Here is a 23,365-nt window from a genome sequence, read left to right as displayed (position 1 = left end):
CACTTTCATGGAAGAAATAAACAGGCAGACTATTATTTAGATGCGGAGAGAACTCAAAATGTAGAGATTTAAAGGGGCTTGGGAGTCCTTGTGCAGGATACCATAAAGGTTAACCTCCAGGCTGAGTCAGTGGTGCAAAGGCAAATGCAATGTTGGCTTTCATTTCCAGAGGCATAGAATACAAGAGTAGGGATGTGATGTTGCAGCTCTATAAGGCACTCGAGAGACCATACTTGGAGTATTGTGTGCAGTTTTGGATTTCTTATTTTAGAAAGGATATACTGACATTGGAGAGGGTTTAGAGAAGATTGATGAGAATGATTCCAGGATGAGGAACATCTGGCAGCTCTTGGGTTGTATTCCCTGGAGTTCAGGAGAATGAGGGGGGATCTCATAGAAACGTTCTGAATGTTAAAAGGCCTGAACAGATTAGGTATGGCAAAGTTATTTTCCATGATAGAAGTAGGCCATTCTGCCCATCAAGTCTGCTCTGCCATTCAACCATGGGCCGATCCAATTCTTCCAGTCATCCCTACTCCTCTGCCTTCTCCCCATACTCTTTGATGCCTTGACTAATCAAGAACCTATTTATCTCTGCCTTAAATGCAGCCATTGAATTGGCCTCCACAGCCGCCCGTAGCAACAAATTTCACAGATTTACCACCCTCTGACTAAAGTGATTTCCCCACATCTCTGTTCTAAATGGATGTCCTTCAGTCCTGAAGTCGTACTCTCTTGTCCTAGGCTCCCCTATCATGTAACAATCGATTCCAACAACTTCCCAATCACTGATGTCAGGCTAACAGGTCTATAGTTTCCTTTCTGCTGCCTCACACCCTTCTTAAATAGCAGAGTAACATTTGCAATTTTCCAGTCATCCATTACAATGCCAGAATCTATCGATTCTTGAAGGATCATTGTTAATGCCTCTGCAATCTCTCCAGCTACTTCCTTCAGAATCCAAGGATAAATTCCATCAACCCCAAGAGATTTATCCACCCTCAGACCATTAAACTTCCCGAGTACCTTCTCAGTCTTAATTTACACTGCACATACTTCACTTCCCTGACACCCTTGAATGTCTAGTATAGTGCAGATGTTTTTCATGTGAAGACTGATGCAAAATACGCATTCAGTTCCTCTACCATCTCTACATCTCTCAATACAATATCTCCAGCATCATTTTTTATTGGTCCTATATCTACCCTCAACTCTCTAACCTTTATATACTTAAAAAAGCTTTTAGTATCTTCTTTGATATTAGTCGCCAATTTCCTTTCATAATTCATCTTTTCCTTCCTAATGACCTTAGTTTCCTTCTGCAAGTTTTTAAAAGCTTCCAATCCTCTATCTTCCCACTAGCTTTGGCTTCCTTGTATGCCTTCTCTTTTGCTTTTACTTTGGCTCTGACTTCACTTGTCAGCCACGGGGGTGTCCCTCTTCCATTCGAAAATTTCTTCTTATTTGGAATATATCTGCCTTGCACTTCCCTCATTTTTTGAAGAAACTCCTGCCATTTCTGCTCTGCTGTCCTTCCTGCTAGTGTCTCTTTCCCGTCATCTTTGGCCACTTACCCTCTTATGCCATTGTAATTTCCACATCTTCTGAAACCATGCTCTGTACATTACCTGCAGCAACATCCACTCACACTTCCATTCTCCTGCAGACTAGACTGCCCACTCGGCAAGTGCTTCATTCACATGTCTGCAACTTCTCCTGCAGCAAGTCCTCATGTTCTTGTATCTCAGTAACATCAGTTGAAGTACAAGTTTAACATCCATTTTAATCCTAATCAGAGCATCACCTCTCTGCTACTACAAACAAAATATAGATAGGTAACAGTATATGCTAGATCTCTTAGATCCAACTTAACACTTAACTCCTTAGGACTCATTGAAAGCTGTCATTGAATAATCTCTTTCAAATGTATTGAAATTTATACCGTGTGGATGGTCTAAAGCAACAACATTTACCTCTGAAATACTTCCACCTTTCCTTACACTTCCCAAAATCTTTTTTCTCATCTTTTGCCACTTGCAGAGATGACTTCACTAACACTGTTTCACTGACAATCACAATTCCAACATCTGCAACCATTCTGGCATTACGCACTACTTGATTACCTGTCATCTGCCGTATGTTTTCCCCCAGTGTACTAGTTTCAAAATTCCTTTGCATTAGTTTACAAATATTCTACCCAAAGTCTACAATCTCCTCTATGTGCTACCCTGCACTTCCCAAACTGACCTCCTATCTGTCATTTTTGTCCCGTTATTTTTCCACTGGTAACAAGAGTTTTGATAATTACATGTAATGCCCTAATTAAGATTTCTACTGCTATGCTGTTAGGTACTTTAATTTTAGCAGTTTTCTGCAAAAGCTGTGTGTCCTGTTAGTAAGAGTGCTTTGGCTTCAGTCATTTTGTCCAACTTAGGAATTTTGTGTCAGACAACTGGGTTTGTCGTGGGACTGCTGTAACTTTCTGCCCAGTGAGATCAGATAGAAGATTCGAGAGAGCAGGGTGGGATCAGAGTTCTGAAGGACAGAAGTCTGATTTGCGGTCTTTTGGCAGGAACTGCGGAGTGAAACTTAAGGGAAAATGCCCGCAGAATGCTGGTCGAAGGAACAACCTCATTGTAAGCAGTGCTTTGTACAGACAAATGGTTCCAAGGAGGAAGTGCTAATCCTCCTGAGTTAGTCAGTTCATTTGAGGTGGTCTTTGAGGAAAGTTCAAACCGTGGCTGCTGTTTTTCATGCACAACATGGGTTCAGCACATGAGTAAAGTGATACATCCAACTGCTCCAGAAATGAGCGCCAATGTTTAAGTGCACATTTAGTCTGGTTTAACTGCAATGGGCTCTTTTATTTTCCTTTTCTTTTTTTCTGTTAACTATTTGTTAAAGTTGAAATATTGGTAAATATATTTCCTTTGTAATTTTATGCTGGTGTACAATCTGTTATTTTTCTGGTGAATGATAACTTTGCATGGGGCAGTATTTACACAGCATTCACGACAATCATTGTTCCTTCCCAGACCATTCAATTTTCCTGTTTGGTTAAACCCAAATCATACCACACTAGATGAGCGTTGCTTCTGGAAGGTGGGATCCTCACCACTGAATCACGTGGCTGTTCACTGAGTTAGCTAACGAGTCAACTTTGTATAAGAGCTCTGGTGAGAGGATTGCAAACACTTGGCACTTTAGGGATTCCATCCCCAATTTTTTCACCTCTTTACGTTTTCCATAGCTTTCAAAAGCTTCAACAAAATCCACCTATTCCTAAGCTTCATCAAAACCCTTGTCTCTTTCATTTTTGTGGGTCCAGAAGATGCGAACCTGTCCAGACACTGGAAAATAAAGACTAAATAAAAACAACACACATCAAAGTTGCTGGTGAACGAAACTAAATAAAAATGATGATTATTTAAAATAGCAGGAAAAAAATTAAGTACCTTTAATTTTAAAGGTAGTTGTACAAAAATTGCAGTGGTCAAGAAACAAAAAATAAATAGAAAATAGAACAACACAGTACAGACACAGGCCCTTTGGCCTATAGTGTCTGTGCTGAACATGATGCCAAATTAAACTAAATCTCTTCTGGCTATGCATGATCCATATCTCTCCATTCCCTACGTACACTCAATGGCCACATTATTAGGTACCTTCTGTACATAATAAAGTGACTACTGAGTGTATGTTCATGGTCTTCTGCTGCTGTAGCCCATCCACTTCATGTTTCGATGTGTTATATGTTCAGAGATGCTCTTCAGCACACTGCTGTTGTAATGCATGGCTATTTGAGTTACTGCCACCTTCCTGTTAGCTTGAACCAGTCTGACCATTATCCTCTGACCTCTCTCATTTATGAGGCATTTTTGCACACAGAACTGCTGCACACTGTAAATTTTTAAAAATTTTCCCACTATTCTCTGGAAACTCTAGAGACTGTTGTGTGTGACAACCCAAGGGAAACTGAAACCAATGAAGTAATGAAATCACTTTGTGGCACAAGTGATTTGGTCAAAGTCATATAGCTCACATTTCTTCCCCATTATGGTGTTTGTTCTGAAAAACAATTGAAACTTTATTGCATTGAGTTGCTATCACATGATTGGCTGATTAGATATTTGCATTTGTACTGGTGTTACAAAGAAAGCACGCAGCACCTCTGTTTTCTTACAAGTTTGTGAAAATTCAGCATGTTATCTAAAATTTTGACAAGCTTCTATAGATTTGTGGTGTGGAGTGTATTGACTGTTTGCATCATGGTCTAGTATAGAGCACCAAGGCCCTTGAATGGAAAAGCCTATAAAAAGTAATGGATACAGCCCAGGCCATCACAGGTAAAGCCCTCCCCACCACTGAGCACATCTACATGGAGAACTGTAGTAGGAACGCATCATCCATCATCAAAGACCCACACCATTCAGGCCATGCTTTCTTCTCACCACTGCCATCAGGAGGGAGGTAATGGAGCCTCAGCTCCAACCCTACCACCTTCAGCAATTGATATTGCCTCTCAACCATCAGGCTCTTGAGCCAGTGCGATTACTTCATTCAACTTCCCCCCCCGCCGCCCCCAATATTGAATTGTTCCCAAAACCTCTGGACTCACTTTCAAGGACCCTTCATCTCATGGTTCCCAATATTCATTGTTGGTTTATTTATTTATTATTGTCTTTTTTAATTTTCACAGTTTTTTGTCTTGTGCACATTGATTGATTCTCCGTTTTGTGTGCAGTCTTTCATTGATTCTATTGTTTTTCTTCGTATTTACTGTGACTATCCCCAAGAAAATAAATCTCCAGGTCGTATACCATGACATATATATACTTTGATAATAAATTTACTTTGAACTTTGCACCCAATAAATGGACAATAAGTGTAGTCATCTGATTAATGACAATGTTAGTGGTAGCTCTTTCCTGACACCAAGTGGCCATAAAGAAACTTAACTCAGTGGTTCTCAACCTTTTTCTGCTTGTGGCCCACTTTCAATAACCTTTTTGAGTCTCCATTAGTTGCTAGAGTTTTTTTTGGTTCACTGTACTCATTATTCTAATATACAGTTGATACTTACATTTTAACAGGTTATAAGTATTATTTTTGTAGCCTGGGGAAAAGTACACACTCAGGACAACAAATTCATTTTTCAGGTTTTAATTCCTTTATCAGTTTTCGATGTTTAAATGCCAGAAGAGGGTTGCAAAACAAAACGAATGAATTTACAACCAGTTCTTACCCTTACAATCTCAGTTTAACTTTCGATCCACACCCTTGTGTATGGACAGAATTGCGTATGCAGTATAAAAAATACCAGAACTAATACGGTACTAATACGGTAGTGGCAATCCTGAAGGAACACAATACAAAGAACATTAGAATCCCACCCACCCTGCAACTTATACATAACAGCGAAAAATGTAGGCGAATACATCTCATCTAAGACGTACACACGTGCTGAACTTGGGAACAGAAACTAAACATTCACGTTACGCGGTTACATGCACAATCAGTCCCGATTCAATAAAGTTAGACAAAAGATACACTTTGGCACAACTTTTACAAGGTATTACCTGGTAGTTAAATTACAGGAAGACTGACCTACTTGGATGGTGAGGAACTTGGTATAAGCCACGCTACCCAACGTTGATTTCTTCACTCATGAAAATCTAAAGCATCCACATGTAAGACATGTCAAATTACCAATATTCTCGATCCGCCAACAAGCATAAATGAATTCACATGGATATTGTCAATTAATGCTCACCTTTCCTCACCATGCCCAGCCTCGGGAGGAACTCTATTCCAATGCCCTACCATGTCTTCAGCAGAAAGCAAAATGGTCTCCCCACTATCCCGCGCGTGCATAATGACATCACCGTCTCCCTTAAAGGCACAGACAACTATTCTAGCATTACTTGGATGGATGCCTAAGTACACTTTTAACAATACTGAATAAGATCCAACGGTCACCTGGTTACATTTTATATAAAATATAATGTAACAGGTGTACATAAAAAATAAAACTACTTCAAAGCTCTGAATAGGATACTTTATTTATAATATATTTAATATTCTCCTATCCAGCAACAAAGGAGTACTTAATATGGTTACACGAGGAAATCTACAGATGCTGGAATTTCAAGCAACACACATCAAAGTTGCTGGTGAATGCAGCAGGCCAGGCAGCATCTCTACGAAGAGGTGCAGTCGACGTTTCGGGCCGAGACCCTTCGTCAGGGCTAACTAAAAGAAGAGCTAGTAAGAGATTTGAAAGTGAGAGGGGGAGGGGGAGATCCAAAACGATAGGAGAAGGCAGGAGGGGGAGGGATGGAGCCAAGAGCTGGACAGTTGATTGGCAAAAGGGATATGGGAGGATCATGGGACTGGAGGCCTAGGGAGAAAGAAAAGGGGGAGGGGGAGGAAAACCAGAGGACGGGCAAGGGGTATGGTGAGGGGGACAGAGGGAGGAAAAGGAGAGAGAGAAAAAGAATGTGTGTATATAAATAAATAACAGATGGGGTACGAGGGGGAGGTGGGGCATTAGCGGAAGTTTGAGAAGTCAATGTTCATGCCATCAGGTTGGAGGCTACCCAGACGGAATATAAGGTGTTGTTCCTCCAACCTGAGTGTGGCTTCATCTTTACAGTAGAGGAGGCCGTGGATAGACATATCAGAATGGGAATGGGACATGGAATTAAAATGTGTGGCCACTGGGAGATCCTGCTTTCTCTGGTGGAGAGAGCATAGGTGTTCAGCGAAACGATCTCCCAGTCTGCGTCGGGTCTCGCCAATATATAGAAGGCCACATCCGGAGCATCGGACACAGTATATCACCCCAGCCAACTCACAGGTGAAGTGTCGCCTCACCTAAAAGGACTGTCTGGGACCCTTAATGGTAGTGAGGGAGGAAGTGTAAGGGCATATGTAGCGCTTGTCGCTCTTACAAGGACAAGTGCCAAGAGGGAGATCGTGGGGAGGGATGAGGGGGGGACGAATGGACAAAGGAGTCGCGTAGGGAGCAATCCCTGCAGAAAGCGGGGGGGGAGGGGAGGGAAAGATGTGTTTAGTGGTGGGATCCCGTTGGAGGTGGCGGAAGTTACGGAGAATTATATTTTGGCCCCAGAAGCTGGTGGGGTGGTAGGTGAGGACAAGGGGAACCCTATTCCTAGTGGGGTGGTGGGAGGATGGATTGAGAGCAGATGTGCATGAAATGGGGGAGATGCGTTTGAGAGCAGAGTTGATGGTGGAGGAAGGGAAGCCCCTTTCTTTAAAAAAGGAGGACATCTCCCTTGTCCTGGAATGAAAAGCCTCATCTTGAGAGCAGATGTGGCGGAGACGGAGGAATTGCGAGAAGGGGGTGGCATTTTTGCAAGAAACAGGGTGAGAAGAGGAATCGTCCAGATAGCTGTGAGAGTCAGTAGGCTTATGGTAGACATCAGTAGATAAGCTGTCTCCAGAAATAGAGACAGAAAGATCTAGAAAGGGGAGGGAAGTGTCGGAAATGGATCAGGTAAACTTGAGGGCAGGGTGAACAATGGAGGAAAAGTTAAGGAAGTCAACGAGCTCAGCATGCGTGCAGGAAGCAGCGCCAATGCAGTCATCGATGTAGCGAAGGAAAAGTGGGGGACAGATACCAGAATAAGTTTGGAACATAGATTGTTCCACAAAGCGAACAAAAAGGCATGCATAGCTAGGACCCATATGGGTGCCCATAGCTACACCTTTAGTCTGGAGGAAGTGGGAGGAGCCAAAAGAGAAATTATTCAGGGTAAGGTCTAACTCCACTAGACAGAGCAGAGTGGTGGTAGAGGGGAACTGGTTAGGTCTGGAATCCAAAAAGAAGCGGAGAGCTTTGAGACCTTCCTGATGGGGGATGGAAGTATATAGGGACTGGACATCCAATACATTAATATTAATATGGTTACTTCGGGTATTTTGTGAGATCCTTATGACTGATACAATATAGCGAGGTTTTAAATATTTGGTTGCAAGTTGATTAAATATAATGAAAATATCACCTCTTTTCACAACATCAAGATGGTTATGAGCTTTTGTTAGCAGGTGAACAGCTTGACTAAAACCACATTCAGCTAGATAAGAGGTGAGAAATCTAATTAAGATCAACTTTGCTTTCTCCTTGAGCTGTGGAAACTTATTTTTAATATTACTAGCTATCCAGAAATTTTGCTTGCCGCGTTTAAATTTTACTTGAACCGTCAAGCAGGAGCAGAGACAACGATTGACATGCCATGCACGCGTGGCGTGTGTGTGTGTGTGTGTGTGTGTGTGTGTGTGTGTGTTTGTGTGTGTGTGTGTGTGTGTGTGTGTTTGTGTGTGTGTGTGCGTGTGTGTGTTTGTGTGTGTGTGTGTGTGTGTGTGTGTGTGTGTGTGTGTGTGTTTGTGTGTGTGTGTGTGTAATCTGTTGCAGGGACTCAGCGGGTCGAGCAGGTCTATGGGAAGAAAGGAACTATTGATTTTTTGGGTTGAAGCCCTCTAATGGTGTGCTTATCTGCCACAGAATGAGCTCATAGAGTGATGTCACTTTATGCCTTTGCCTTCATATAGAGACATGAATTGGATTATCTTTCAGTGGGAATAGTGAAATAGACACAGGAACCCTGCAAATTTGATTGATAATTGGACATCATGTATCAGTGGTAGAAATTCATAGGAATTATTGGGCTGGTTGGATACCCAATACCCAAAGAAACTAGAACTCATCAGACCCTTCAGAGACCCATCAAAGTTTTCAGCATATTGGGCACTTTGACAGTGTCTCAGGTTACAGAAGGCCCTTTAATGTCTACAGCTCTTTGAGGCTTGATGTTGCATTCCAGTCGTGTTGATGCATTTATTGCCACATTAGCATTGCAGTAGCAATGTCAAATATATGTTTGAATGTGCTGTATATGTTTTGCACCTTGGCCCCAGAGGAACACTGTTTTGTTTGGCTGTATTCATGGACGATTGGATGATAATTAAATCTGAATTTGATTTGATGTAGCAGAATGACTGACTTCACTGTTTCAGGCTCAGCTGCCTTCATGAGTGAAGAGGACCACGAAGCAATTTCACAGACTAAGTGGAGAACTAGCTATAAACCATCTCTATTTACAGCCTCAGATCTGCTGTGTAGCACATAATAATTACGTAATATCTCTCAGAAACTGTTGAACTCAATCCATTAGAGAAGAATGTACAGTGTCCTGTAAAGCTCTAGTAAGGCCTTCTCATTGATTTATGATCAGGACATCCTTCTTTCTCCCGATTCATTGCAAAGTACTGAATGTTCACTTCAACATTGCAACAATGAGGTTCAACACCTATTGCACACTTACTGATGTCACCGTACAAAAAAAGGATTCAATTCTATCCCACACAGATCAAGCAATCGTATCTCTCAATCTCTTTTCAGCTTTCAATTTAAAATGTGCCTATGTGATGCACTTTCTAGTAACTTGAGTCTGTACATGTCATGAGATCAGAGGATCTGATGTGATAATATGAAGGAGAGAGTCCTGTTTTTTTTTGCTCTCTTAGCTGTCTATTGGTTACAATGAGAGATTTCACAATCAAGATGGAAAGGATACCGGGCATACTTGTTGCAGTGCTCTGAAGAAATAAATTACCTTATTAAGATATGTATACAATACTTATATAAGCACTTCCATAGACACAGGGCTGTTAACTGCACTTGAGTCAATCCCCCTCCTGACAATAGCAGAGCCATGAATATATCAATGAATGATTTGAATATATTTGAATGATATGAATGAATCATTCTTCCTCAAATCGGTTCATACAGATGCCATAACCTTTGCCTTCCACTCCATACTGCCACATCTGGAAAATGGCAAAGGCCACTAAAAAGAAGCAAGATATAAGTGGAGCATCCATTGTAGGGGTAGCCATTGTTGGAGAGGACAGTGTCAGAGTGGCAGACTTTGGCTCAATAGGCTTGGGCGAGAACAAACGGAGGCTCTAAGTAAGTTTCTAGTAAGTTTTTATCTCTTTCTTTGTCTACTAGCATATACTGTAACTAATGTGGTTAGAATGGGGCCGCGGTTATTGGTGTGTTGTTCGTGTGAGATGTGGAAACTCTGGTAACTAAATCTGGGAGAATGATGAGCTGACAGATAGGAGCTACAGCTAAGTAAGTTGCAGGAGGCGGGTACCTGGATATCCAGGTGGCTGTTAGGAGAGGCAGTAATTTTGGCCATTCCCCTCAATAATAAGTATACCAGTTTGGATACCGTGGGGGAGGGGGGGTGCAGGGGACAACCTACCAGGCTGAAGCCAAGTCAACCTGATCGACCTGGTCTGTAGCACTAAGTTGTCTCTGTGGCTCAGAAATGAAGGGGAGAAGTGAGCGGGCAGTAGTGATAGGGGATTTCATAGATGTGATTATAAAAAAGACTTGAGAATGCTATGCTGTCCCCAGGATACCACCATCAGGGACATCTCAGATGTCCACAGCATTCTAAAGCATAGGACTGAGCAGCTGGAAATTGTGGTACGTATCAACTAGTGGTGTGTTGCAGGGACTGGTGTTGGGTCCTTTGTTGTTTGCCAACTATATCAACGATCTAGATGATAATGTTGATAAGTGGATTAACAAATTTGTGGATAACACCATGACTGGGTGTGTAGTGGACAGTGAGGAAGGCTATCATGGCTTGCAGGGGGATCTGCATTAGCTGGAAAAATGGAAGATGGAATTTCATGGAGACAAGTGTGAGGTTTTCCACTCAGTAAGACCAACCAGGGTAGGTCTTATGAATGTCGGGGCACTGAGGGGTGTGGTAGAATAAAAGAATCTAGGAATAGAGGGAATTTGTTGAAAGTGGCATCACAGGTAGATAGGGTTGTAAGAAAGCTTTTGGCACATTGGCCTTCATGAATCTATATATTGAGTACAGAAGATGGGATGTTAAGTTGAAGTTGTATAAGACATTGCTGAGGCCTAATCCGGAATATTGTGTGCAGCTTTGGTCACCTACCTACCAGAAAAATGTAAACAAGGTTGAAAGACTGCAGAGAAAATTTACAAGGATATTGCTGGGTCTGGAGGACCTGGGTTATAAGGAAAGATTGAGTCCTCGGCTTTGCTTTTGGCTCGGCAGCCGGGACGGGGTCAAAGCGCTCTGCAGAGGTGGTGCCCGGTGCTTGGTGTCAAAGGGCTGGTTGGAGGCTCGAAGTTTTCGGACGGACTCAGAGTCAGCTGTGGTCGGGTGCTTCCAATGCATCGACAGTTGTTGGTGCCTGTTGGTTTATGGCAGAGAGAGTTTCTCCCTTCTGCCACCTGCTATCGGGAGTCGATTGGAACTTTGAGATTTTTTTTATCGTTCCCATGGTCTGCTCTTTATCAAATTATGGTATTGCTTTGCACTGCTGTAACTATATGTTATAATTATGTGGTCTTGTCAGTGTTAGTCTTTGGTTTGTCCTGGTTTTTTTGTGATATCGCTCTGGAGAAACATTGTATCATTTCTTAATGCATGCATGCATTTCTAAATGACAATAAAGGAGGACTGAGTGTCCTCATAATCTAATAATCTATTCTAATAGGTTATGACTGTATTCTGTTGAACATAGAAGATTGAGCGGAGATTTGAGAGGTATACACAATTATGAGCAATATAGATAGAATAAATGCAAGCCGCGTTTCTCTATTGAAGTTGGGTAGGACTACAACCAGAGGCCATGGGTTAAGAGTGAAAGGTGAAAAATTTAAGGGGAACTGAGGGGAAACTTCTTCACACAGAGGATTGTGAGAGTGTGGAATGAATTGCCAGCACAAGTGGATGCGTGCAAGCTCAAATTCAACATTTAAGAGAAGTTTGGATAGGTACATTGATAGTAGGAATATGGAGGGCAATGGTCTTGCTGCAGGTCAATTGGAGTAGGTAGCTTAAATTGTTTTGGCATGGACTAGATGGGTCAAAGGGCCTGTTTCTGTACTGTACTTATTTCAAGGAGTCATAGAGAAGTAGGAAAAGGGAGCAGGTCCTGGAGAAAGAATATAGGCAGCTAGGTAGAAAGCTGAGAAGCAGGACTTCCAGGGTTGTAAGCACTGGATTGCTGCCTGCGCCTCATGCCAGTGAAGGTAATAGTAGGATGATTTGGCAGATAAGCGCAAGGCTGAGGAATTGCTGCTGGGGGCAAAGTTTCAGATTTCTAGATCATTGGGATCTCTTCTAGGAAAGGTATGACCTGTATGAAAGGATGTGTTTCTTCAGAGCACTAGAACAAGTGTGCCCAGTATCCTTTCCATCTTGTATGTGAAATCCCTCATTGCAACCAACAGACAATAGCCCGTGAGCCTTTTGAGGTCATATGTGTCTGGTGCTCCCAGTGTGTTACCCCTACACCTCCTCCTTCACTGCCATTCAGGGTCCTAAACAGTCCTTTCAGATGAGGCGACACTTCACCTGCGAGTCTGTTGGGGTCATATACTGGGTCCGGTGCAGCCTCCTGTATATCGGTGAGACCCAGTGTAGATTGGGAGACCGCTTCACCGAGCACCTATGCTCCATCCGCCTGAAGAAGCAGGATCTCCCAGAGGCCCCTTATTTTAATTCCACTTCCCATTCCCATTCCGATGTGGCAATCTACTGTTGTGATGAAGCCACACTCAGGTTGAAGGAACAACACCTTATATTCTGTCTGGGTAGTCTCCCACCTGATGGCATTTATACTGATTTCTTGAACTTCCAGTAATGCCCCCCAGCTCCTCCAGCTTCGCCATTCCCCATCCCCTTTTCCCTCTCTCACCTTATCTCCTTGCCCACCCATCACCTCTCTCTGATGCTCCTCCCTCTATTTCTTTCTTCCATGACCTTCTGTCCTCTCTTATCAGATTTCCCCCTTCTCCAGCCTTGTATCTCTTTCACCAATCAACTTCCCAGCTCTTTACTCCATCCCTCCCCCTCCCAGTTTCACCTATCATCTTGTATTTCTCTCTTCTCTCCCCCATCTTTTAAATCTATTCCTCATCCCTTTTTTTCTCCAGTCCTGCTGAAGGGTCTCAGCCCGAAACATTGACCGTACTCTTTTCCATAGATGCTGCCTGGCCTGCTGAGTTGCTGCAGCATCTGCAGATTTTCCCTTGTTTATCCTTTCGGCAGGTTTGCTGGAGCTGTTGGGGGTTTTAAACTAATCTGGGGAATGGAAAACAGAGTTATAGGGCTAAGTCATGAGTCATTGCTGTGTCATTCACTTTGTTAAGACAACAGGTGCACCATATTATCATCGTGTGAATCACTATTGAAACACATGTGGCATATGATTATCACGTGCATCGTTATTGTTACCAATGTGGCATTATGGTAAGATCTGCATCATATTATTGTGTCACATACAGTATGTAATGGTGTCACATGCACCTTATTGATTTGTATGCACCAGCATGGTGACAGGTGTGAAATATAGTTAGCACATCTACCATCTGCTCTTTTATTGTTGTAGTGTATTCAGTATCTCAGTCATATTTGACTAATATTGTCAATGTTTTGGGCCAGGACCCTTCATCAGGATTGGAAAAAAAAAGGTAAGAAGTCAGAACAAGAAAGTGGGGGAAGAGGAGGAAGAAGTGCAATGTGGTAGGTAATGGGTGAAACTGGGAGAAGGGGAAGGGTTGAAGTAAAGGGCTAGGAAGTTGATTGGTGAAAGAGAAAAAGGGCTGGGGGAGGGGAAATCTGATAGGAGTGGGGAGAAGTCCATCGAAGAAAGGGAAGGGGAAGGAGCACCAGAGGGAGGTGATGGGCAGGTACGGAGATCAGGTGAGAGAGGGAAACAGGAATGGGGAATGATGATGAGGAGGGCAATTACCAGAAGTTTAAGAGATTGATGTTTATGCCATCAGGTTGGAGGCTACGCAGACAGAATATAAGGTGGTGCTCCTCCAACCCGAGTGTGACCTCATCGCGGCAGTACAAGAAGACATGGACTGATGTGTCAGAATAGGAATGGGAAGTAGAATTGAAATGGGTGGCCACTGGGAGATGCAATTTTTTCCTGGTGGATGGAGTGTAGGGGTTCAGTGAAGTGGTCTCCCAATTTATGTTGGGTCACATTAATATACGGGAGGCCACACTGGCAATACTGGTTACAGTAGATGATCCCAACAGACAAACTGATGAAGTGTCACCTCACCTGAAAGGACTGGTCAGGGTCCTGAATGGTAGTGAGGCAGGAGGTGTAGGGAAAGGTATGACACTTGTTCCGCTTGCAAGGATAAGAATCTGGACAGAAGTCAGTGGGGAGGGACGAATGGACCAGGGAGTTGTATAGGGAGAAATCCCCGCAGAAAGTGAAACATGGGAGGGAGGGAAAGATGTGTTTGGTGGTTGAACCCTGTCGAAGATGGCAGAAGTTATGGAGAATAATGTGCTGGATATGAAGACCAACGTAGTGATAGGTGGGGACAAGATAAATCATACCTTTGGTGAGGTAGCACAGCAGATCTTGTTTTCATGTGAAACACAGCACATTTCTTTGCAAGGTGAGAGAAGCATTCAAGTTAAAAAAAATGCAACACGTTTCTTCAGAAGGGGAGAGAAATGGTTGAATTTTTTAAAAAAAGGTAAAAAATGGGTGAAGTTAACAAGCAATGGGAACAGCCAGGGGTTCCTAAACGGGGAGTACCTAGTGATAGTTACAATACATTTAAAAAGCAGAAGTGGCTGGCTATAGCGGAAAGATAGACACATTTGATTGCACAAGAGATAAATGGTTGATGTATACCAAATGAATTGAGAAGCATTATGAAGCAAATGAAATAGTCAGTGATAAGTAAATGAGAGTTTTGCTAATCATAATTGCTGGAAAAGCATACAGTTTGCTTGGAAGTTTAACTGCTATGAACTAGCAAGCTGAAATGAACTTTGCTGATATCATGAATGTAATGTAGGAACATTTAGAACAGAAACCATTGTTGATTACAGAACACGTTAGGTTATGATAAGTGGAATCAAATGGGAGGGGAGTCCATTTCAGCTCATGCAGATGAATTGAAGAAATTGTCTGAGTACTGTCAGTTCAGTGATGGGCTTAATGATGCACTGAGAGATCGCTTTATTTGTGGAATTTTAGCAGAAAATGTTCAAAAAGAGCTCCTAACTGAAGCACAACTCACATTTAAAAGAGCAGTTGAAGTTGCGGTATTTATGGAAACAGCAGCCAAAGACACAATTGAATTACAGTCAGGAATAAAAGTGAATGTGAACAAAATTGCAAAGTCTGAACAGAAACCTGCCTAGCCAAGCAAATTGTGCTACCATTGTGGTAGAGGCTCACATACATAAGACCAATGCCAGTTTAAATGGACTGCAGGGGAAGAGAAAAATCGAGTTGCAGCTTCAAAAAGCACATTTCCTCCATCTCCATGTTGTTGATGAAAAATCTGATAATGGTAAGAGTGACACAGGACTGCTAGCCTTGAGATGTGCAATGTGAAAACTAACAAGAGACAAACAAAATGGCTTACACCAGAAGTGAACAGCAAATTAATTAAAATGGAATTGGACACTGACTCAGCTGTGTCTGTCATTCCTCAAAATGAGTGTCAATGGCATTTCAAAGATACTGAAATGAAGCCTATCTAACTAAGAACTTATACTGGATAAAAGATAACTCCTATGGGGATGACATTCATAATACTGGTTGATGCCACAGTAGTGTTCAAGGATGGCCTTGGAAAACTCAAGCATATCAAGGAGAAAAGAGTATTAAAAGAAAATGCCACAACCAAGTTTTACAAAGCCTATCTGGTTCCTTATACCATCTGTGATAAAGTAGCCAGTGAGCTAAATCAAATGGAGGCTGAAGAAGTTCTTTTCAAGGTGAGTGGAGGACATAGCAACACCAGTAGTTCCAAAATCCAAGAAGGATGGGTATTTCAGGATCTGTGGTGATTTTAAGGTTAACATCAACCCTGTACTGAAAGTAGATCAATACCCTCTGCCCAGGATAGAGGATATCTTTGAAAACTTTTCTGGAGGAAAAGTTCACAGCAAAGTGGACTTAGTTGAGACTTACTTACAGATGAAGATGGAAGAAGAGTCCAAGGTGTTTCTAATCATAAACCCTCACAAAGGGCTTTATTGTTATAATAGGCTTATTTTTGGAGTAGTACCTCACTTGCACCATGGCAGAAAGCTATGAATCAGGTTTTACAAGGCTGCCCAAGCAGTTACTGTTACCTGGATGGCATAATTATTACGGGTAAGGATGCCAAGGAATGTCCCAAAAATCTCAAAACAGTGTGAAAATAATTAGAAGATTATGGGTTCAGAGCACAATGCAACAAGTGTGAGTTCTTTAAACCAAGCATCATATACTGTGGTTACACCATTGACACACAAGTATTACACAAATGTGCTGAGAAAATCCAAGGAGTGGTAGATGCTCCTAGCCCAAAGCATGTGTCAGAGTTGCAGTCTTTTTTACGATTTGTCAATTATTATAACAGGTTCCTGCAAACCTGGTCGCTGTGCTCCACCTACTGAACTCATTACTACAGATCATGAAGAAATGTCAAGGGACTTAGTATTGTGAGGTGACTAAGAAAAAGGCAAAGAAAATGGTGATGTCAGACACTGTACTCACACATTGTGATCCACACCATCAAGAGAAGCTTGCCTGTGACATCTCACCTTCAGAATAGATGCAATCATGCCACATATTGTAACTGATGGAAGTGAACACCCTTTGCATCATGTTCCCTTACCACTGTAGAGAAAAATTAGCAAAAGTGACAGAGGAGCCTTGAGTCTGAGTTGCAGTGTAAAACATTTCAACCAGTGCTTGTGTGGGAGAGAGTTTACCCTTATTAATGAACATCAACCACTGGTGTCCATTTTTAATCCACAGAAAGGTGTTCCACTAACAGCAACTGCACAAATGCAAAGAAACACAGACGTTCCTTGGAGGACACAATTACAAGATCAAATTCATGAGGACAATAAATCATGTGAATGCTGATTGGTTGTCCTGTTTACCCTTGGAAAAGGAAAAACAGAATAATTTACAGAAGAGGACACTCCTCGATGTATTTTCCCTAATGCAAATCAAGAGTCTCCATATTACGGCAGTGATGATCCAAAAGGAATCTTGAAAATACCCCACACTCTCTCAGCTCTACATAGTGACACAAAATGGCTGGATTGTGCAGAGAAAATTTAAGTTCTCTCATTTTTACCAATGAGAAAACTTGCATTTGTCGGGGATTGCCTTATGTTGTGATTGCGATTTGTTGTACCATCCAGGTTGAGAGCTAATGTGTTGGAGGAGCGACATGCTGTTCATCTAGGCATGGTCAAAATGGAAGCATTGGCTCAAAGCTTTGTCTACTGGACTGGGATAGCTCAGCAGATCGAGCAGCTCACCACGCACTGCTCAGGATGCTTACACATCTAAAAGATGCCAAGAGGAGCACCTCTCCATCGCTGGGAATTGTCTTCACTGCCCTGGCAGTGGATTCCAGTAGACTTTGCATGGACACAAATTTCTTGGTAGTTGTGGGTTCAGTTACTAAGTAGTGTTACGTACCCCGTAACTGGGTTGCCAAACCAGCAGAAATGGATCACTCAGTTGGAGTCTGGAGTACTAGAACTAAGAAAGTTTTATTAAAGAAATAAGCAACACAGTAATCGAAAGGATAATAAATGCAACAATTCAGCGATGATAAACACACATGTGCACAGAATTAAGATAACAGCATCAATCAAGCTCTATCGTTGTCTAGGGGTAAATGACCAAATTTCAAAGTGACTCAAAGTTCAGTCCAGTCTAGTAGTTCAGTTCGCAGTAACCGTTGCCATGGCGATGGACAACGTGGGGGGAGAGAGAGAGAGAGAACAGGAACAACTGATCATTCAGACACTGCTTCACTCACAGACCGGCGAGATGGCTCACAAACAGCTTTTGGACGGGTCCTTGGTGATGTCACCTGAGGTCACCGACTGTGACCCCTCCTCCAGATGCGGTCGATCCTCTGCAGTGAACCTGGCACCCAGGCAAGGGCGGACACACACCGGGTTCCCGCTGATCGTACCTTTCCACCCTGTGCGTTGTCCGGTACTTCTCACCACTCGTGAGAGGCGTGCCGTTTCCAGGGTCTCGTTACCTCGGGTGGCGTGTGTGTCTGTCTTAGCGAACCTGTCCCTTTTTATCCCCCTGCTGGGGCATCGCCTGTCCACCACTTCAAACAGTTCAGGGTTCAAAGGGGGAGCCGCTCCAGACAGCTCTCTCTCCCACGTCCCTTCATTACACATCTCCAAACGCTGCTCCATTGTTCCTTATCTCTCCTTCCCCTGAGGGCAGGTGGCAGACCTGATGTCACTGATGCTAACCCAGGCCAGCAAACATCTTAATTTTATGTGTATTCTCGTCACAGTAGCTAGATATGTTCACAATAGCCTCCACTACAGCCTCACACACTTTTGATGTGCTGAGAAGTCTCTTTTCAAAGACTATTGTTCCAGAACACTTTGTCAGTGACAATGGACCATAGTTTGTTGAGGAACAGTTCCAGTCATTCCTGAAAATAAGTGGAATAAGACTTATTATATCTGCACTGTACCATCCAGCTACAAGTGGCTTGACGGAAAGGTTTGTCCAGATTCTAAAGACTGTACTATCAGCAACGTCAGCAGAACACACGACGCTCACACCGAATCAGAAGCTCACCAGTTTCCTCTTTTCGTATGACATTGCAACACACTCCACAACCAGCAACTCACCAGCTGTGCTGTTCCTGGGTAGTCCCTTGTGCTCACACTTGGATCTCTTCAAACCCAATCTCAGAGGAGTACGCAGGACAAACAGCTGAGGCAAATTGAGGGCTCCTCAAACACAAAGGTTCAATGTTTCACTCATGGACAAGCTGTCCTGGTGAGAGGCAGAAGTGAACAAAAGTGGGTACTTGGAAAGAGGAATGACAGACTAGGACCACTCTCCTACACAATGGAGACTGTGTCTGATATCATCTGGAGATGACACACTGATCAGTTGAGGAGAGTAGATTCTATTATTAGAAAAGAAAGGTGTCTAGAGCTGTCAGTACCACTTCCTGCAGTCCCAGAGTCAACTCCTACAACCAGCACAGAGGAGGCCCCAGAAACTGAGATTGTTTCACAGCCACAAGTCTCTCTTGCCAAGCAGAATGACCCCCTTGTCAGGAAAGACATTATTCCACAAGAGTAAGAAAGCCTCCACAGAGCTTAAATAAATAGGCCTGAATGGGACAATTTAAAATCTACTATGCTGTGGATATCCATATAGTAGTTGCATTATATAGCATACTATATATGTAGTTAAGATGCATTCTTTATTGAGGTTGAATTTATAGCTAAGCAGGGAGGAGTGTAGTATATTCAACATCTCAGTAATATTTTCCTAAGTTTGGAAACTTATTGTTTGATTAAGCATTCTTTGTTTGCTTACATAATTCATTATGGGTTATATGTAAAAATACATGAATGGCACATGTCATTATGCCACAACGTCATATACAAGACCATAAAACAGTTGCAGAATTAGGCCATTTGTCCAATTGAGTCTGCCCCATAATTTGATCATGGCTGATCCATTTCCCCCTCAAACGCATTCTCCAGCCTTCTCCCAGTATCCTTTCATGCCCTGACTTATCAAGAATCTATCACCCTCCACGTTATATACGCACAATAACCCAGTCTTCACAATCACCTGTAGCAATGAATTCCACAGATTCTCTACCCTCTGACTAAAGAAATTCCTCCTCAGCTCTGTTCCAAATGACATCCCTCCATTCTAAGGTTGTACCATCTGGATCTAGACTGCCCCTCTAAAGTCAAAGCACATTTATTATCTAAGCATGTATATTATATACAACCTTGAGATTAAAACAGCAGAAACAGAATAGAACCTACTAAAAACAAGAAGACTGTCATACACCCAATGCGCAGAAAAAAATAGTGGAAAACAATCAAAGTAAGCAAATAGCATTCAGAACTGGTTAGCGAAAGTGAGCCCACAGCCACAAAGCCAGTCACAGCCGATCCAGTAGTCTGATCATTGCAGGCCACAGCCTCAGTTCAGCACAGAGATGTGTAAAGCACATGAGCTGAACACCATCCCATCCTTCTCCTCCAGCCAACACCTTTGACCTTATCAATCTGGGCTGGCACTTAAATCAGCCAAACCGTTAGCTCGTTCCTCGCTCTTGGACGTGGGCCCTGCCGCTTCAATACACTCTGGGTCCTGGGACCTGCTGCCTCATATCAGCTCGTACCCGACCTTTTCAGTCTGGCCCTTTGCATAAATCGACCAACAGAGGATCGTTCCTTGCCTCAGTTCATCCTGTACACACCATCCCACAATCATCTTCAAGACTTCAGTTCATACTGTAAAAGTGCCAAGTTGTACAGGCAGTTCCAAAGCTTGACTCCAAAAGGGGAGTTACAGGCTATTGATTGCAGTAATTGTTTTTGAGAAAAAGTATGATTAATAAAGTAATTAGTAGTTTTGTTTGCTGCCAGCTAGTTATCGTGGGGCTTCACTAGCGCCATCTTAAACCAATAGCAAACATCCTCTCCACATCCACTCTCTCTGGAGTCTAGACCTTTCAACATTCGATAGGTTTCATTGAGATCCCTCCTGATTCTTCAATATTCTAGCGATTACAGGCCCAGACCCATCAAATGTTCCTCATATGATAAGCTTTTCATTCACGGAATCATTTCATTGAAACTCCTTTGAACCATCTCCAATGTCAGTGTATCCTTCCTTAAATAAGGGGCCCAAAACTGCTCACAATACTCCATGTGGGGCCCCACCGGTGCCTTATAAAGCCTCAGTATTACTTGCTTGTTTTTATGTTCTAGTCCTCTCTAAATGAATGCTGACATTACATTTGCCTTCCTCACCACTAACTCAACCTCGAAGTTAACCTTTAGGGAATCCTGCACAAGTACTCTTAATTCCCATTGCACCTCTGATTTTTGAATTTTTTTTCCCCATTTAGAAAATAGTTTACACTTCTATTCTTTCCACCAAAGTGCATGACCATACTCTGCCCAATATTGTATTCCATCTGCTATTTCTTTGCCTATTCTCCTAATGTGTCTAAGTCCTTCTGCAGCCTCCCAGCACCCTCAACATTACATGCCCCCCCCCACCTAGCTTCATATCATCGGCAAACTTGGCCACAAAACCATCAAATCCGTCATCCAAATCTTTGATATGATGTAGAAAGAAGTGGTTCCAACACTGATGAGAAAAAGGCCCCTTTATTTCCACTCTTTGTCTCCTGCCAATCAGCCAATGCTCTATTCAGCCAGAGACTCATTCCACCGAGATGCAACACAGAGCGTCATAGGAAGTCATTCCTGCCTGTGGCCATCAAACTTTACAACTCCTCCCTTGGAGTGTCAGACACCCTGAGCCAATAGGCTAGTCCTGGACTTATTTCCTGGCATTTACATATAAGTATTTAATTATTTATGGTTTTATATTGCTTTATTTATACTCTATTCTTGGTTGGTGCAACTGTAACGAAAACCAGTTTCACTCGGGATCAATAAAGTATGACTATGACTATCTGTGCTAGTATCTTTCCTGCAATACCATAGGCCCTTATCTTGCTATGCGGCCACATGTGTGTTACTTTGTCAAAGGTCTTCTGAAAATCCAAGTACACAACATCCACTGATTCTCCTTTGTCTATCCTGCTTGTTATTTCCTCAAAGAATTCCAAAAGATTTGTCAGGCAAGATTTTCCCTGAAGGAAACTGCTGACTTTGGCCTATTTTATTGTGAGCCTCTATGTACCCCAAACCTTCCCATTAACAATTGACTCCAACGTCTTGAGGTCAAACTAACTGGCCTGTAAATAACTCCCATCAGGATCTTTTTACCCTTGCAGTTCCTTACTCGATCCACAACGATTCTACATCTTCCGACCCTACATCACTTCATTTTTACCAACTGAGCCACGCCACCTCTTCTGCCAACCTGCATGTCCTTTTGATACAAAGTGTATCCTTGGATGTTAAGCTCCCGGCTATAATCTTTTTTCAGCCATAATTTAGTGATGCCCACAATGTCATACCTGCCCATCTCTAACTGCATTACAAAATCATCTACCTTATTCCATTACTGCATATGGAATATAAATATATCAAATATAATACCTTTAGTCCCCTATCTGTTATCCTTTTCAGTTTTGTTACCGTTACACTGCAACTCATCCCACTGATTGCAATTTTTCCCCATCATCTGCTTGTCCTTCCTGAGAGTCTCACTACACGCTCCCTCTGTTTGCATACCATCTGCCCCATTCTCAGCCTTATCACTCCATTTCCTATCTCCCTGTCAAATTAGTTTAAAACTTCCCAAACAGCTCCAGCAAACCTGCCAGCAAGGATCTTGGTTCCTCTCGGGTTCAGGTGTAACCCGTCCCTTTTGTATAGGTCATACCTGTTACAAGGAGTGACTGGGGGTGGGGGGGTGAACCCAAGTGCAGGACACAGACACGGAGATAGGGTTGAGAGGTGTTTGTACAGTCGCGAACATGGAACAGATAACCAGGGGAGTCTTGACCTGGAGACAAGGTTTTCATAGAATATCTAGAGACTGGGGCTGAACGTAGAACGAACAGTCCCAAGAGATCGGGAAACGAGGTTAACACACAGGAATCAAACAACGAACTGGCAACTCGTGGTTTTGATGCAGGAGTTCTTATCCTGCAGTCTCTGATGGAAACCAGGAGTGCTGTAATTAAGTGAACTAGCAGCAAGTGAGAATCTAACAAATGGAATTAAGGCATAATCAAGGACATAGAAGCGGGATGGGGGACTACCAGATGGGACCATGACAGCATCTCCCCTCAATGGGAGCCTCCAGGCAATCCCCCAGGCTATCCCCCAGGCTTGTCTCCATGGTCCCAATGGAAGTCACGGAGGAGGGAAGGGTCCAGGATGAAGGAGCGAGGAATCCAGGAACGTTCGGCCAGGCCGTATCCTTCCCAGTTGACCAGGTACCGGATGGTGTACGCTGGGTGGTCGTCGATGATCCGGGCAGGCGGAGGGGGTTCGGTCAGAGGGCACAAGGGGCTTATAGAAATCAGTTTTAAATGGGAAACGTGAAATGTAGGATGAATGTGCATAGATTTAAGCAGTTTGAGTCAAACCACCGTGGAGCTGATAATACTCTCAATTTCGAAAGGTCCTAAGAAGCAATGGGTGAGCTTCTTGGGCTCGTTCTTGAGAGGAACGTCCTTAGACGAGAGCCACACCTTCTGCCAGGTCAATACTCAGGTGCAGGAGTCTGATGGTGATCGGCAATCCTCTGGTTGCAGTCGGCTGAGCGGAACAGG

The 23,365-nt window shown here is 42.9% G+C and overlaps 1 protein-coding gene and 1 long non-coding RNA gene across 5 annotated transcripts in view; one reads left to right on the top strand and one right to left on the bottom strand.

Moving 5' to 3' along the window:
- LOC134353768 (uncharacterized) overlaps positions 1-5,856 on the bottom strand; it is a 74,346-nt gene extending 68,490 nt beyond the window's left edge. For both annotated transcript variants that reach the window (XR_010019674.1, XR_010019673.1), the window contains exons 1-2: positions 5,774-5,856; positions 5,608-5,675 (exon numbers count right to left, since the gene is read on the bottom strand). This is a non-coding gene — a long non-coding RNA (uncharacterized LOC134353768). The remainder of the gene's footprint in view (positions 1-5,607; positions 5,676-5,773) is intronic.
- si:dkey-181m9.8 (E3 ubiquitin-protein ligase RNF31) overlaps positions 1-23,365 on the top strand; it is a 153,646-nt gene that overhangs the window by 36,785 nt on the left and 93,496 nt on the right. The gene's annotated exons all lie outside the window — the stretch shown is intronic.

This window comes from Mobula hypostoma, chromosome 1, assembly GCF_963921235.1.
Source record: "Mobula hypostoma chromosome 1, sMobHyp1.1, whole genome shotgun sequence".
NCBI classification, from domain to species: domain Eukaryota; kingdom Metazoa; phylum Chordata; class Chondrichthyes; order Myliobatiformes; family Myliobatidae; genus Mobula; species Mobula hypostoma.
This window is presented reverse-complemented; position numbering and strand designations above follow the sequence as displayed.